The sequence below is a fragment of the Pipistrellus hanaki genome (genome assembly GCF_964339955.1).
Source record: "Pipistrellus hanaki genome assembly, chromosome: 2".
In the NCBI taxonomy this organism is placed as follows: Eukaryota; Metazoa; Chordata; class Mammalia; order Chiroptera; family Vespertilionidae; genus Pipistrellus; species Pipistrellus hanaki.
In genome coordinates, this window is record NC_140504.1 from 192,475,249 (window position 1) to 192,492,052 (window position 16,804).

Below are 16,804 nucleotides of genomic sequence, written 5' to 3' on the forward strand. Positions count from 1 at the left end.
ACCTGGACCCTGTAGTCCACAGGCTGAGACTCTATCCACTGAGCCAAACCGGCTAGGGCAGGATATGACATTTCTTAGCCCCTCCTGCAGTGGACCTTTGTTTTTTCCTCCAGGAGTGAGGTGGAAAAACCCTAGTCACCTTCTGGGATTCTTATTACCCAAGTTACCAAGAACACTGTGAGTGGCGTACAGAGCGCTTAGTCAATGAGCGGTCAGAAAAGGTGTTTCCTCTGCAGCTCACGCGACTGCTGGCAGGCCCCCATCTCTGCTGCGGGCCTGCTCTAGCCACACTGCAGCAGCTTGGGCCAGCCCCATCTCTGTCTCCGCGGCAGGCCTGTTCCAGCTGCACTTCAGCGACTTGGGCAGGACCCCTGTCTCTGGGCCTGCGTCATTGGTGGCTTGCCTCACTGCCCACGCAGTCCCTTCTGGCCCATCTGCGTGCGCAGCCTCCTCCTGAGCTGGTCATGACTGTTACAGCATCCTGGCTAATTTGCATATTACCTCTTTTTATATATATCTATGCTAGTATATATGTGTGTGCGTGCGTGTGTGTGTGTGTGTCTGTGTATCTACTATATAATAAAAGGGTAACATGCAAATTGACCCTAACGGCGGAACGACTGGTTGCTATGACATACATGACCACCAAGGGGCAGATGCTCGATGCAGGAGCTGCCCCCTGGTGGTCAATGTGCTCCCACAGGGGGAGCTCCACTCAGCCACAAGCCAGGCTGACAGCTGCTAGCACAGCAGCGGTGGTGGAAGCCTCTCCTGCCTCCTCAGCAGCGCTCAAGATGTCTCACTGCGGCTGAGGCCCACTCCCCTAAGCTGAAGTTGGACATCCCCCGAGGGCTCCCGGGCTGCCAGAGTGATGTCTGACAGCGTAGGCCTGATCCACTGGGAAGTGGGCCTAATCTGGCAGGTGGATATCCCCCAGGGGTCCTGGACTGCGAGAGGGCATAGGCTGGGCTGAGGGACCACCCTGAGTGCATGAATTTTCATGCACCGGGCCTCTAGTATATATATTATTGACTTCAGAGAGGGAGGGAGGGATAGAAACATTGATGAGAATCATTGATTGGCTGCCTCTTGCATGATTCCTACTGGGGATTAAGCCCACAACCTGGGCATGTGCCCTGAACCGGAATCGAACGTGACTTCCTGGTTCATAGGTCAATGCTCAACCACTGAGCCACTGCAGCCTGGCTGTCTGGTTCATGTGGAACACTTGCTCTTGGAATCCAACAGCCATACTGTGAGGAAGCCCAAACTACCCCCGGTAGTGAGACAACATGGAGAGAAAACGTGTAGATGTACCAGGCAGCAAACCATCTGTGGTCAAAGTCAATTATCAGGAAAAACCATGAAGCACATGAATGAAGATACTTCCAGTTGATTTCAACCCCAGCTTTAGAGTCATCTCTAGCCATTTTTTTTAAGGTTTTTATTTCTTTTAATTTATTTTTTTTAATTTTTAATTAAATTATTATCTTTGTACATATACCATTGTTTCCCCCCCCCCCCATACATGCCCTCCCTTCCCAGAGCATCTCTAGCCTTTGAGTCTTCCGAGCTGATGCCCAAGACATCACAGAACCGTCTCCACTGTACTCTTTTTGAATTCCTGACCCACAGGATCTGTGAGCACACAAAAATGAGTACTTGGGGTGGCTTTTTACAAAGCAACAATAACCAGTACAATGAATAAAGGCACAGCCAATAAACTCCTTTATATAAGAGAGAACTTTTAAAAATATATTTATTTCAGAGAGGAAGGGAGAGGGAGAGAGAGAAATACCAATGATGAGAGAGAATCATTAATTGGCTGCCTCCTGCACACCCCCTACTGGGGACCAAGCTACAATCGGGGCATGTGCCCTGACTGGGCATTGAACCATGACCTCCTGGTTCATAGGTTGATGCTCAACCACTGAGCCATGCTGGCCAGGCTGGGAACTGTTTTATTCTCATTTCATGGATAAGGAAACTGACATGTGGGGGTTTTACACTTGCCCAACTTCATACATTTAGTCAGTGGCAGATTCTCCAAACTGGAAGAAACTTTGAGTGAAAACATCTATTTCCTACCCTTCACTAGAGCAGACATGCCCTGCTCGTACATTTGCTGTACTTCAACACCCTGACTTTCATCACTGAATGGTCACTACCAGCAAAGTTTTTGCCTACCTCTAGGTTCTTGCCTAATCCTTTTCCACCAGAAAGAACAAATCAGTAAACCCTTGTTGATTACAAAAACTCCTACACTAAGAACCAATTTCCACAAACACTGAGGTACTTGTGTGATATTTGTGACCTGTTACTTTTTTAAAAGCATATATAGATTGGTCTTTAATATTTTAGCTTATGATCCATTGTGGGTTGCTCAAAGAAGCCTACCTCACTTTACTGTTTCTGGCCTGTCAACTGAGAGCCGATAGTGCTCCATTTTACTCATTTCGCCTTAACACAAACACTTTTTCATTCGGTTTCCTATTTCTTAGGCCAAGATCAGGTGCATATGTATAATGCAATGCCTCCTCCCTTTCCTGCTTATCTTTCCAAACATCTGATAGCCTTTCAGTCCCACTGGGTCAACCCTTCCTTTTCATTTCCAATGTACCTTGTACCTACTAGGTTATCAAAACATTTTAGGTAATTATAGCTATAAGTTTAAGGCCATACTGAGAAATTTGGAGCAAGAGATCACATGTACAGCAAGTCCTCATTTAACATTGTCAATAGGTTCTTGGAAACTGTGATGTCAGTGAAACAAGGTATAATGACAACAATTTAACAACCATAGGCTTACTGATATAAACAAGAGTTAGGTTCTGGTCACAAAAACATCACCAAACATTCTAAATAAAGACCCAAAGCACTTCGAATATTAAACATTGAAGTAAATGTGAGCTATACAGACATTTAAGAAAGATGGATAAAAACAAGGTAATTATTTTCCAACCCACTTATTTTAGTTCAGGGCTGTGGATGACCGGATCCTACCTGGCAAGGTCCCCTTTCATTATATATTTTTATTGATTTCAGAGAAAAAGAGAGAGGGAGAAATAGAGATAGGAACATCAGTGATGAGAGTGAATATCATTGATCGGCTGCCTCCTGCACACACCCTCTATTGGAATTGAGCTAAAACCCAGGCATGTGCCCTGATTGAGAATGGAACTGTGACCTCCTGGTTCATAAGTCAGTGGTCAGCCACTGAGCTACACTGGCTAGACAAGGTTGCCTTTCCACTGCAGAGCATACACACACACACACACACACACACACACACTCTCTCACTCAGATGGGAACAATTTAGACACATCAATGCACCTCATGTGCACATATTTGGGATCTGGGAGGAAACCAGAGTATCCAGAGAAAACCCATGCACACATGGGGAAAACATGCAAACTCTACACAGTGGCCCCAACTGTGGTTCAGTTTCTTTTATCAGCGCCGTAGCAAAACATTGAGGACCATAGCAAAACATTGAGGACTTGCTGTACTTAGATTAGCAGACACAGCCCTGGGCAAAGCTACAAAACAGGCCAAAGTCTATCCTTGGCAAGCTCAACTTTATGTTCATTCCCTGGCTCCAGAACTTACTCTCTGCTTAGTTCTCATGTGCTCCTACTTTCTTTCCTTGCCTCTGCAAAATCTACTTTCAAGAAAAGATCTGGAGCTGAACCTCAGTATTACCTCTTAGGGTATTTTTATTTTAATAAGGGATAAAGGATTAATCATCAGCTTTCTAGGCTTAAGGAAACTTGGTGGGGAAGGTAAATTTTCTGGGAACCTTCTGAATTGACACAAGCCTATTTCACCTACTCTGTTGATACCTGAGCAGGGCTTTATGGATCTGTCCTAGATGAATACCTAGTTCAATACCCACCTTAGTAGTTAAATTGTTGATTTCTATTCTTTCTCTTCAAGAAACTCCTGGTTTTTCATTAAAAAACTGGGATGTCTTTCTTCATGGAACACCACATCACAACGTGGAGGAATCTCAGTCATGGTTAAAAGTAGAGAGTCAACTTTTAAGATACAAAATGGATACAAAGCATTCTGAGAATGGGCACTGCCAATATCAACATCATGATAATATTGTAGATATAACCTGTTTCCCCGAAAATAAGACATCCTCCGAAAATAAGAACTAGTGCATGGAAAGATAAGACATCCCCTGAAAGTAAGACCTAGCGCAATTTTGGGAGAAAAAATTAATATAAGACACTGTCTTATTTTCGGGGAAACAGGATAGTATCCTATATAATAAAACCCTAATATGCAAATCAACTGGTCGCTATGATGCACATTGACTGCAGATACTCAATGCAGGAGCTGCCCCCTAGCAGTCAGTGTGCTCCCACAGGAGCACTGCTCAGCCAGAAGCAGGGCTCACAGCTGGTAAGCACAGTGGGAGCCTCTCCGGCCACTGCAGCAGCGCTAAAGAGCAGTGAGCCGAGCAGTAAGGAGCAGCAATAAGTAATGAGGGTTCCTGGACTGTGAGAGGGTGCAGGCCAGGCTGAGGGACCCCTCCTACACACACGAACACACACACACACACACACACACACACACACACACACCAGTGCATGAATTCCGTGCACGGGACCTCTAGTATTCAATATTAGCCACTTGGAAAAACTTTGCTACTCACCATAATGAAGAATAGAACCATAGTGGGCATACACCATTTATTCATTTTTTCAACAGTTAACGCCTACTGCATACCATATATGTTCCAGGTACCAGTGGTGCAGCAGGGAACAAGACAAAGTGCCTATCCACATGGAGCTTATTACATTCTAGTCAGGGTGACAGACAACAAACATATAAAATGTGTCAGGGGTTGATAAGTGTTAAGAGAGGGTGGGGAAGCTAGGCTCATGGCTAGGGAGTGCTGGGGTGGAGGGTGGGAAATTGGTGCATGCAGTGGTTGTTACTTTACACAGGCGCTCAGGGAAAGTTTGCTTTATAAGATGATGTCTAAGCAGACTGAATGAAGTGAAGGTGTAAGTCACGTGGACATAAGGAGAGAACACTCGCACAGGGACGAGCAAGAGCATGCAAAGACCTAAATACAAAGCATTCTTACCCTGCTCAAGAAACAGCATGAAGAATAGCACTTCTGGGGATCCATGAATGAGGAGAGTGGGAGGAGCTCATGGGACTAGATTATGCATAAGGACCTTGGCTTTTACTGACTAATAAAGGAAGCCACAGAAGGGTGTTGAGCAGAGAAGGGACGTGATGTGACATGCGTGTTAAAAGATCACTTTGGCTGACTTGAGGAAGGCAAGAGTGGACTAGTTAGAAGGGGATTGCAATAACCCAGGTGGAGGATCATGGGGTTGTGACCAGGGTGGCAGTTGTGCAGTAGTGAGAAGTGATTGGATTCTGAACTCATTCTGAAGGTAGAGCCAAGAGGACTTACTAATGCATTGACTAGGGGACGTGAAAGAAAGAAACCAAGGACGGCTACAAGGGTATGGGGCAGTATTCCAGAACAGACAGGATGCTTCAACTCCTCTGCTTGCTGGAAGGGCACTGATTAGAGTGAAAGGATATCGCCAACAACCTCCTGGGAAGTATTAAAAAAGGAAAATGGGGAGGTTGAGCGTAAACTATGAACCAGGGCATTGGTTCGATTCCCAGTAGGGGCACATGCCCAGGTTTCAGGCTTGATCCCTAGTGTGAAGCGTGCAGGAGGCAGCCAACCAATGATTCTCTCTCATCATTAATGTTTCTATATCTCTTTCCCTCTCCCTTCCCCTCTGAAAACATAAAGAATACTCTTTATTTTTATTTTAAAAATATATTTTATTGATTTTTTTTTACAGAGAGGAAGGGAGAGGGATAGAAACATCCACGGGAGAGAAACATGGATCAGGTGCCTCCTGCACACTCCCTACTGGGGATGTGCGCGAAACCAAAGGATATACCCTCGACCAGAATCAAACCTGCTACCCTTGAGTCCCCAGGTTGACGCTCTATCCACTGAACCAAACCTATCCACTGAGTCAAACCGGTTAGGGCTAAAGAATACTCTTTAAAAAAATTTCCATTCATATTCGATGTTTCCTTCGCCAGGCCTCGCAGGCCTGTGGCGGGGTCGCGCTGGGGCCTAGATTTCCTGAACTGACGTGCGGACGGCTGAGCTCTGGCCCTCGCTTATGCGAGGCTGCCGTAGTCCTCCATATTCACAGTGGAGGTTCCACTCAACTCCTTCCGCAGGACAGCGCCCTGCCTCCCCCCGCAAACCCGCTGCTGCCCTCGATGCAGTCTCTCTCCTCAAGGCAGCGCTGGCTACACTGCCCGACTCCCTGCCCTTCATTCCCCAGTTCCCACCCCGTTGGTCAGGACGCTTCCCGCCATCCTAACGTTGCTGGTGTTGAACCGGGAGGCAGCCTCGGCCGAGCCGTACGCTCAGGAAACGCCCCTGCACGACCAGACTGGCCCCACGAGCGCCATATACCGCCGTCGCGCCGCTTTCTCTACGGCTGGAGCCGGGCTTCGAGCGACGCCGCGGGGGACGCTCCGGAAAGCGGCGCAGAGCCCGTCCCCTGCTCCGCCCAGAAGCTTGTGGACACGCGCCTGCGCAGCATCACGTGCCTGCAGCGCGATCTCCCAGAGGGCAGTGGCGCCTGCTCACGTGACGCAAGCTGGCCAATGTCGGGCGTCCGCGCTGTGCTCCTGGTTGCTAGGCGACCAGGGCTGCCGCGGGGGTTCCGCGTGGCTTTATTCAGACGCAGCTCGCACACTCGGTTTCGCTGGCGCCCGCGAGGGCTGGTGTCCGCTGCGATCTTCTCTCTGGCGGGAGCCCTGGTGTCGGCCCCCGCCCCTTTGCGCCTTCCAGGCTTGAACCCGGGCCTCCCTGGCATCCGCGGGCTCTTGATCCTCCGGGACCAACTTGGCGGCTAGGAGCCCGCAGGGCCGCTTGGTTAGGTCCGGTCCACTCACCAGCTCCCTGCCTGGGCCTGCGCAGCTCAGAGAATCGGCTCAGGCTGTAGTGGGACCGAGGCGGGACCGAGGCAGAGCTGGGCCCAGAAACTGGTGTCTGGTAGACGTCCCAGACTGGCTGCCTGCAGCTGCCTCGCAGCTTGCGTCAAGGTTTAGGCTTTGGCCTGAGAAGGGAAATGGCCAATAGGGACTCCTTCTATTATACTTCTTTTCTGAAACGATTGTCTTGAATAGTTGCAGACTGAAGGATAACAGATTTCTATTTTCAAGAAATGCTATTCCCAGAAGTGAAAAAAGAGTCAAGTTTTTATGTATTGGACATTTTAAAAATTAAAATGATCTTGTTTTTGGAATTTCTAAAAACAAAGTCTTTCTTTTGCTGTTCAGTATTTTCAATTCAGAAAAACTTGTGCTTGGGACTTGTATGTAACTCGCAGTTTATTAGAAAGTTTGCTAGTTAAGCCAGGCTGGTGTGGTTCAGTGGTTGAGCATTGACCCATGAAGCCAGAAGGTCATGGTTGGATTCCTGGTCAGGGCACATGACCAGATTGCAGGCTCAATCCTCAGAGAGCATGCAAAAGGCAGCTGATCAGTGATTCTATCTCATCATTGATGTTTCTATCACTCTCACTCTCCCTCTCTGAAATAAAAAAAGTTTGATATTTCATGTGTACTTACCTACCTTATATTTGGATTTCACATTTCATTCTAATCATGAACTTGTGAAATAAGGTGGACAGGTTTCACTATCCTTTTTGTCATGCATAAGGAAACATGATCAGAGAAATTATTTCCCAGACATCAGTGCTTCTCAGTCTTGAATATGTATAGCAACCACCTGGGGATCTTGTTAAAATGTGTGTGATGACTCTTCAGGTCTGAGGGCCTGAGGGTTTCTGCTGTCTAACAAGCTCCCAGGTGCAGATGCTGCTGCCAGCCTCATGCATACACTGAACAGTAACAGCCCCATGTTATTGTTATCCGAGTTAATGGCACAACTGCCTCCTTTCTGTATCTGATCTTATGCACAAACAGCAATTTATTAACATCTATAAACTTTTAGTTACATGTGAAGGGGAAGTCATAGAATAGAAATTGTTATTTTCATCTCTCCAAGTTCAATTATAATCTTTTTTTTTTTTTAGATCCCCATGACTCTACCTACCATTTGGAACATATGGGATATAGTTAAAATAACAGTTTTTATATCTTTGCTGCTAATTCTAACGTCTGCATCACATCTGGGTTAGCTTTTACTGATAGATTTCGCTCCTCATCGTAGGCCGCATTTTCCTGTCTCTGCATGCCTGGTGATTTTTGATTGGATGCCAGATGTTGTGGACTTGAACTCATTCAGTGTTAGATAGTTTGTATTCCTGTAAATCTTGAGCCTTGCTCTGGGCTGCAGTTTCTTTGGTTCCTCTGGGCCTTGATTTTAAGATTTGTTAGGACCAGAGCAGTGCCAACTCTAGGGCCAATTATTGTCCCCGAGGCAAGTGCTCTTCCCAGTGCTCCATAAACGATGAGTTTTTCTAATCTGGCCATGGAAATAGGCACTATCGCTAGCCCCGGGTGTGCATCAAGCCCCTTTCCCTCTTATCCTTTCCAGTGGTTCTTTCTGCAGCCGTAGGTAGTTTTCTCACACGTGCTAAGAAGTACTTTTCTGAATACTGGAAGAGGACCCTCTGCGGGTCTCCGGGGTTCTCTCTCTCCCTGTACAACTTTCTCCTCTTTGGTACTCTGCCTGCCTTGGTCTGCTTGGACTCTCAGCACCGTCACTTCAAATCGGGGACTCCACTGAGGTCTGCCTCAGTTTTTCTTCCCGGCACTGCAGCCTGGAAACTCAAGGCAGTAAAATTGGGCAGTGCTAGGGCTCATCTCATTTGTGCTCCTTTTCTCGAAGATTACTGCCATGGGCCTGATGTCCACTGTATTGAACACTCAGTGTTTCATATATATTTTTATATTTTATTGGTTTTTTTACAGAGAGGAAGGGAGAGGGGCAGAGAGCTAGAAACATCGATGAGAGAGAAACATTGATCAGCTGCCTCCTATACACCTCCCACTGGGGATGTGCCAGCAACCAAGGTACATGCCTTTGACTGGAATCGAACCTGGGACCCTTGAGTCCGCAGGCTCTATCCACTGAGCCAAACCAGTTAGGGCTGTTTCATATGTATTTTTTTTTTTTTTTCATCTCTCTTTTGGCTATTTTAAGGTGGGAACGTAAATCCGGTCCTGGATCTCTCTCTTGACTTCTAGAAGTGGAAGTCCAAATATCATTCCCACCTGGACCACTTCCCCTCAGAACCACTGGCTGTGGGAACTCTTGAGTTAGGTTGCACACTATCAAACTCAGCATTGACATCCGATTTATTCCAGGGAAGACAGCTGTCCTCCTGTCTTTGTATCACTGCCAGCTTCACCCATAGGCTGGCCCTGGGCTGGCACTCGGGGAAGCTGGAGAGGGTAAAGAGACTATTTTGAGCAAACAGCTGTCGATCCGCTTATGGTGTTTTCTTCCAACATTTGTTGATGGGCTTCGGCAATTTTCTTCTTGTCTGTCAGCAGGAAATGAAAGCTAGGCAAAATGGACATTTCTGGGACTTATTCATGATTATAATTATTCACAAAAATGCACCCTCTGAACAAGCTCATTCACAGGCAGGACAGAACTTTGGGGGGTGATGAACATGATCTAAAACTGGGTTGAACATGATCTAAAATTGTTCACTTAAAACAGGTAAATATTTAAGCTTATCTTGCGGAAATCAGTTTGGCTCAGTGGATAAAGCATCGTCTGTGGACTGAAGGGTCCCGGGTTCAATTTCAGTCAAGGGCATGTGCCTTGGTTGCGGACACATCCCCAGTAGGGGGTGTGCAGGAGGCGACTGATCGATGTTTCTAGCTCTCTATTCCCTCTCCCTTTCTCTCTGTAAAAAATCAATAAAAAAATATATTTAAAAATATTTAAGCTTATCCCAAAGATCTCCAAGACATTTGAAAATGTAAAAGGAAGTTGCCAACCACTGTATTTAGGCTAACCCCAGCTTTGATTTTTTTTCAAAAGCCTTACACGCATTGAAATACAGCCTTGATTTTGTAGACCAGTGGTCAGCAAACTCATTAGTTCACAGAGCCAAATATTGACAGGACAATGATTGAAATTTCTTTGGAGAGCCAAATTTTTTAAACTGAAACTTCTTCTAACGCCATTTCTTCAAAATAGACTCGCCAGGCCATGGTATTTTGTGGAAGAGCCACACTCAAGGGGCCAAAGAGCCGCATGTGGCTCTCGAGCCGCAGTTTGCTGACCACAGTTACAGACCATGGTGGACTTTCACTTTGTCCAACACACATGTATTGCTTTTGTAATCAGAAAAAATCCCCAAAAAACAAGTTCTTAAAAGGAAGATGAAACATTTTAAATTGAAAGAAAGAGAAAATAAAGGGCAATACCAAGAGAAAAAAAAGTGTTTGCCCCACCCCCAAGGTAGTGGACATGATGTTCGATTAGAAATCAGAAAGCAGGGCTTCCAATTCTGTTGTTTGAACTCTGAGCCTAGAGAAATTATTTAGCTGCTGGCCATGGTTCCAGATACCAGTTTTAAGCAATGAAGTGAACATTTGGAGCCTGGGTCTGAGGTGAAGCTCTGAAGCAGTTTTGACAGACGCTATGGGGATGATGTCAGTACAGGGCACTCTTTGTAACCTCTCAGCTACCCAGTAAATGATGACATTATCTATCTCCCAACCAGTCTGACCAAAGCCTTTGACAGGTAAAGCCATCTCTAACTCTGGATCCTGGGCAGGAAGTTACTGTGTAATATACAGTGACATCACTGGCCTGGCACTTCAATGTCCTTTTCAGATATAAGTAATCTGTATTATTTATTTTCTAGGAAGGACAAGTGAGATGTAATATATATTGTGTTGAACTAAAAAAAATTATGATGTAAAAGCCAGTCATATTAAAACAATACTTTATCATACCACTGGTTTTATTTATATATTGTATCATGAGATCTCTATTTCAAGCATGCATTCTTAACTTTTAGACATGTGTAATGATGTTGAATTGCCTAGCATGAGTTGGCTCGGAGATGGATTTACCTAAACAACATTTTCCCAAGTGTCCCACGGCTTGCTGTCACTTTAGAACCTGTTTGAAGCTACAGTCCCTTTAGTCATTAATTATTGAAGAATATTCAGTTCTACTAATGACTTGGGTCAGATCTATTTACTCAGAGTGTACCGTTTATCATGAATAATCAGCCCTTGCATTGGTCTAATGCCTCTCTCTCTAAGGACAGGTTGATCGTGTACGTTCAGTTGCAGATCATCTCCAGAAAATCAGGGAAGATTAGTTCTTCCAGTCTACACTTTGAAGATGAAGAGGAGGCAAGAGGATGTCAACTAAAAGAAATGCTTAGGAAACTGGCTGGGGCCTGCAAAATCTGAACATTTTCTTCAAGAAAAAATTAAATGGTGCAGAGATTTCATGAGGATAGCCTGCTTGATAATAAAACTAGAGACCCAGTGCACAAATTCGTGCACCAGTGGGTTCCCTTGGCCTGGCCTGTGGGATGGGCTGAAACCAGCTCTCTATCATCCCCTGCGGGGTCCCAGATTATGAGAGGGTGCAGGCCAGGCCCAGGGACCCCACTGGTGCACCACTGGGGCTAGGGAGGAACACAGGAAGTTGGCCAGCTAGGGAGGGATTATGGAAGGGCTCCAGGGTGTTTCTGGCCCACCTTGCTCAGTCCCAATTGGCCAGACTCAGCAGCAAGCTAACCTATAGGTTGGAGCATCTGCCCCCTGGTGATCAGTGCATGTTGTAGCAAGTGATTGAGCTGCCTTAGCATATTATTAGCATACTAATGGCCCGATACACGTAATTCATGCACATGTGGGGGTGTCCCTCAGCCTGGCCTGCACCCTTTCCAATCTGGGACCCTACAGGGATCAGGTCTAAACCGGCAGTTGGGCATCCCCCTTGCAATCTGGTACTGATGGCTCCTAACTGCTCACCTGCCGACCTGATTATCCCAACCCACTCTGCCTGCCAGCCTTCTCACCCCTAACTGCTCTCCCCTCCTGGCCTGATCACCCCTAACCACCACTACCTTGGCCCGCCACCATGGCTTTGTCTGGAAGGACATCCAGAAGGTCTCCCAGTCTAATTAGCATATTACCCTTTTGTTAGTATAGATTATGCTTTGATTGAACAGCTGACTGGACACTTAGCATGTTACCCTTTTATTACATAGGATCGTTGAGGTCTCAGGATGAAATCAGTCTGACTAAGCAGCCTAAACTGTGTGGCACCTGATGAAGCCGGAAGAAGCACTCTTCCCAGTTCCTGAATTCTTTTCTCCATTAGCTGATCAAGCAGAAGTTTCCTGTGCCCCCTCCTGGCTTGACTTTGAAACTGCATAATGTGATACTCTCAACTTCACTGGGCGGGTCTTTCCTTAGATAAATCCATGCTCTGCCCTCCTGTTCTCATTTTGCACTAGAGAGAGCCCAAGAGGACCAAGTTCTTGGGTGTCTGGATAAAAGAGGTCAGATTCATCAGGCTCCGGATGTCCATTCGACAGTCTGAACAGAGAGTCTAAACAACCGATCTCATGTCCAAAGAGTACATGTTCTTATTTCCTGTATTCAAAAAGGATGCTATTATTGGGGACAACTCCACGTGAGTGTGTGTGCAGTATCCCCTGAGGCATTGCTGAGGGTGGAAGTTACAGGGAAAAGAAGTAGGAAAGTGGAGATTTTTCGACAAACGTTGATGAAAGTATCTTGAACATGCTAAAAAAAATACCTTTTTTAAAAAATAAAAAAATTAAAAAATATATCTTTTTCTTTAGGGCCAGGGAACAAGGAAGGTAAAGGTACATGTCCGGGTCTCGGGCGGTTGGAGTGGAACAAGATCATCCCTGAGCTTGTGCGATCTCAGACTCGCTCCAAGTGCTGACTCCTGGGGAGCCCTTGCATCATGCACGGGGCCAGAGGGGATCCAGGCGGACAGCTCAGTGATTTCCTCATAGTTTGGCAGCCACAGTGTTTTGGCTGAAATAGTGATCTCCCCTGAGCTGCTCTCCACAGCCTCCAGCAGACCTGTTCAATCATTCACTTGCTCATCAAACATTTATTACTTGTGTTTTATTTACTTATTTAAAAAATATTTTTATTGTTTTCAGAGAGGAAGGGAGAGGGTGGGAGAGATAAAAACATCAATGAGAGAGAGAATCATTGATTGGCTGCCCCCTGCATGCTCCCAAATGAGGATTGAGCCTGCCACCTGGGCATGTGACCTTGACCAGAATCGAACCTGGGACACTTCAGTCCACAGGTCAACGCTCTATCTGCTGAGCCAAACTGGCTAGGGCTATTACTTGTGTTTTTACAAGACACCGCACCTAGAGGCTGGCTTAAAGGATGAAGCAGGTGCTGGAACTTACAGTTTACCAGAACGGAGCTCTGGAGCCTTTATTCTGTCTTGGTACACAGAGAAAATCATACAATTTGTATGTCCCACTGAGATCAGCTGAGACAAAGAGTGGGGAGTAGCCGAAACCGGTTTGGCTCAGTGGATAGAGCGCTGGCCTGAGGACTGAAGGGTCCCAGGTTCGATTCCGGTCAAGGGCATGTACCTTGGTTGCGGGCACATCCGCGGTGGGGGGTGTGCAAGAGGCAGCTGATCAATGTTCCCTCTCTCTTCCTCTCTGTAAAAACTCAATTAAATAAAGAAAAAAAAGAGTGGGGAATAGGTTTGAGGGCATTTGTATTTGTTTTGGTAAAAAAAAAAAATACGCTTTCTACATATTGTTTAATTATGATTTGAAACATAAAATGAAAGCATTAGAGACAGAATTAAATATTTAACTTAGGACTGCATATGTGGCTCAGTGGTTGAGCAAAGACCTATGAACTAAGAGGTCATGGTTCAATCCCAGGTCAGGACACATGCCTAGGTTATGGGCTTGATCCCCAGGGAGTGTGCAGGAGGCAGCCAATCAATGATTTTTCTCTCATCATGGATGTTTCTATCTCCCTCTCCCTCTCTGAAATCAATAAAAATATATTTAAAAAATATATTTAAAAAATATATTTTAAAAATATATTTAAAGTAAATGAAAATATTTACTAAGTCAAAATATTTAAAGAAATGTCTTGTCTTTCATTAACAACTATGCAATGGAAATTTCTTTTGATAACATTAATGGACTTTAAATTAAATCAAACTCATGTCAAACACTTTTAAGTAATGACAGAGCTCTGATTTAAAGCATGTTAAGAGCTCCTGTGTTAGCATCTGCCCCCTGGTGGTCAGTGCACATCATAGCGACTGGTTGTTCTGCTATAATGGTCCCTGGGCTTTTATATATAGAGATTACATATATAGATGTGTGATTTATAATTGACCCTCATTTAATCCTCATAAGAACAACCAGTGAGGACTATCATCCCACTTTACAGAATGGGAAATCTGTTCAAAAGGGCGAGTTGCTCAGGTTGACATGCTAAGTCCATACTTCCCTAGCTGGTGCCTCAGGGACGAACACATTGATGGGCTGAGGAAAACAACAGGTTATTGGAGTGACAGCTTCACTTGAAAGTTTTGAGGGACAAAATAACTAGTAAATAATATAAAAGATCAAACATGAAATGCCAAAGAAACATTGTGCTTAATGAGGGCAACTTGGAGCTACACACACACACACACACACACACACACGCACGCACACACATGGCTCCCTCCCACCACCCCACCTGGTGGAAGGGGGATGACTTCTCAGCCATCAATGACTGAGATACACTGATTTAACTTTTTTTCTGATTCCAGATCTCATCCTATCTCAGGTAGAAAACTGTTAGGGTTTTAAGAGAGTTTCAGAGTGGTTTCAGTTGAACACTGGGAGCTGGGGAGGGAGCATTGCAGGCTGAGGATGAGGCATGAGCCAAGTTAGTGGGGGAGAGCATGGGGCTACGGAAGGTGAACAATGGCGGGAGGAACAAGTACAGGAAGATGCATCATGGGAAATACCATGAGAAAGGTAGGATGGCTTCAGGCTTCAGGCAGTGTGATCTGGCAGAGAAGTCTGTGTGATAACAGCGCTGAGACCGGGTTAGACGCTAGAGGTGGGAAGCTGTGGAGGGAAGGAGTGGAGGCTTGTGTGCAGGACTGTCGGGACTTACCAGAGGACGGGGCAGAGAGCAGGGCCCAGGACACGGAGGTGGAAAGTCGTCTGTACTTGCAGCCCACCTCAGGTGCTGTCAAAACGCCCAGGTGGGGGCTCAGCGGTTGAGTGTTGACCTATAATCCAGGAGGTCACAGTTCAATTCCGGGCCAAGGGTGCATGCCCCGGTTGCAAACAGCCAATCAATGTTCTCTCTCATCATGAACATTTCTCTCTCTCTCCCTCCCTCTCCCTCTCCCTCTCCCTCTCCCTCTCCCTCTCCCTCTCCCTCTCCCTCTCCCTCTCCCTCTCCCTCTCCCTCGCCCTCGCCCTCGCCCTCGCCCTCGCCCTCGCCCTCGCCCTCCCTCTCCCTCTCCCTCTCCCTTTCTAAAACCAATAAAAATATAAAAGACAAAACCAAAAAGCACCCAGGTGGATTGATGATTCTCTTCCATCATTGATGTTTCTATCTCTCTCTCCTCCCTTTTTCTCTGAAAGAAAAAAAGAAAGAAAAAGCACCCAGGTGTCGAGTTAGCAGTTGGGTGACTGAATGAGATTTGGGCTGGGAGTGACCTGCCTCCAGGTGAAAACTGCCACTGGAGGTGAGACAGGTGTAAGGAGAGCGGGGGCTCAGCTGGCCAAAGAGGCCGTCTGAGGGAGTTCCAACGATAGAGAGAGGTTGGAGTCATTGTCCCCGAGTGCCTGGCACATAGTAGGCACTCACATATTAGTGAGAAGAATAAAAGAAAAGCCAGGAGTAAGGAAACGCAGGACAAGCGATATGAAACAGAAGTGGAATCTGGGTAGAAACAAGAGATCATTGTGTTTGTTCCAGGAAATGGGGACCTACTTCCCAGCAGCCTCTTCCAACCCTGAACGTCCCTGACTGACCCTTAGGAAGCTGCCAGCCCTGCGGAGCGGAGGCCGGTGGGTGGGACTTAATGTGCACCGCCTCCCCCCCCCCCCCCCCGCCCCCACCGCAAAGGTTACAATGCGATTGCATGAACTCGGGCCTTTCCCATTCCATCTCAACCTCTGAAAGTCAGAAAATATATAAATGCCACCAAGTGGCTGACGTCACCATACAAATCACTTCCTTTTCCCCCACAGGACTCCCCCCATCCCCACCCCCCGCCCCCCGAGGAAGAGGATTGCAGAGTGGGCTTCGCCTGGGAGACCTTTTTAGAAATTTGTTGAGAAAAGCTCGCTGCTTCCTGAGAATCCCACCCGGACATTATTTTTCAAAAGGCATTTTTACTTGCTCTCACTTAGAGACAAGTTTCCCTTCAAACCGCTTGGGTTTTAAAAACTAAAACTAAAACAAACAAACAAACAAAAACCCTAGCTGGTTTGGCTCAGTGGATAGTGTCTGGCTGCGGACTTAAAGGTCCCAGGTTCGATTCCGGTCAAGGGCATGTATGTTGGTTGCGGGCACATCCCCAGTGGGGGGATTGCAGGAAGCAGCTGATCAATGTTTTTCTCTCATGGATGTTTCTAGCTCTCTGTCCCTCTCCCTTCCTCTCTGTGGAAAATCAATAAAATATATTAAAAAACAAATACACTCTTACTCTAAAAAAATACACAACAAAAACATTCAAACAAAAAAACCCTGGCTGGTTTGGCTCAGTGGATAGAGCATCAACCTGCGGACTGAA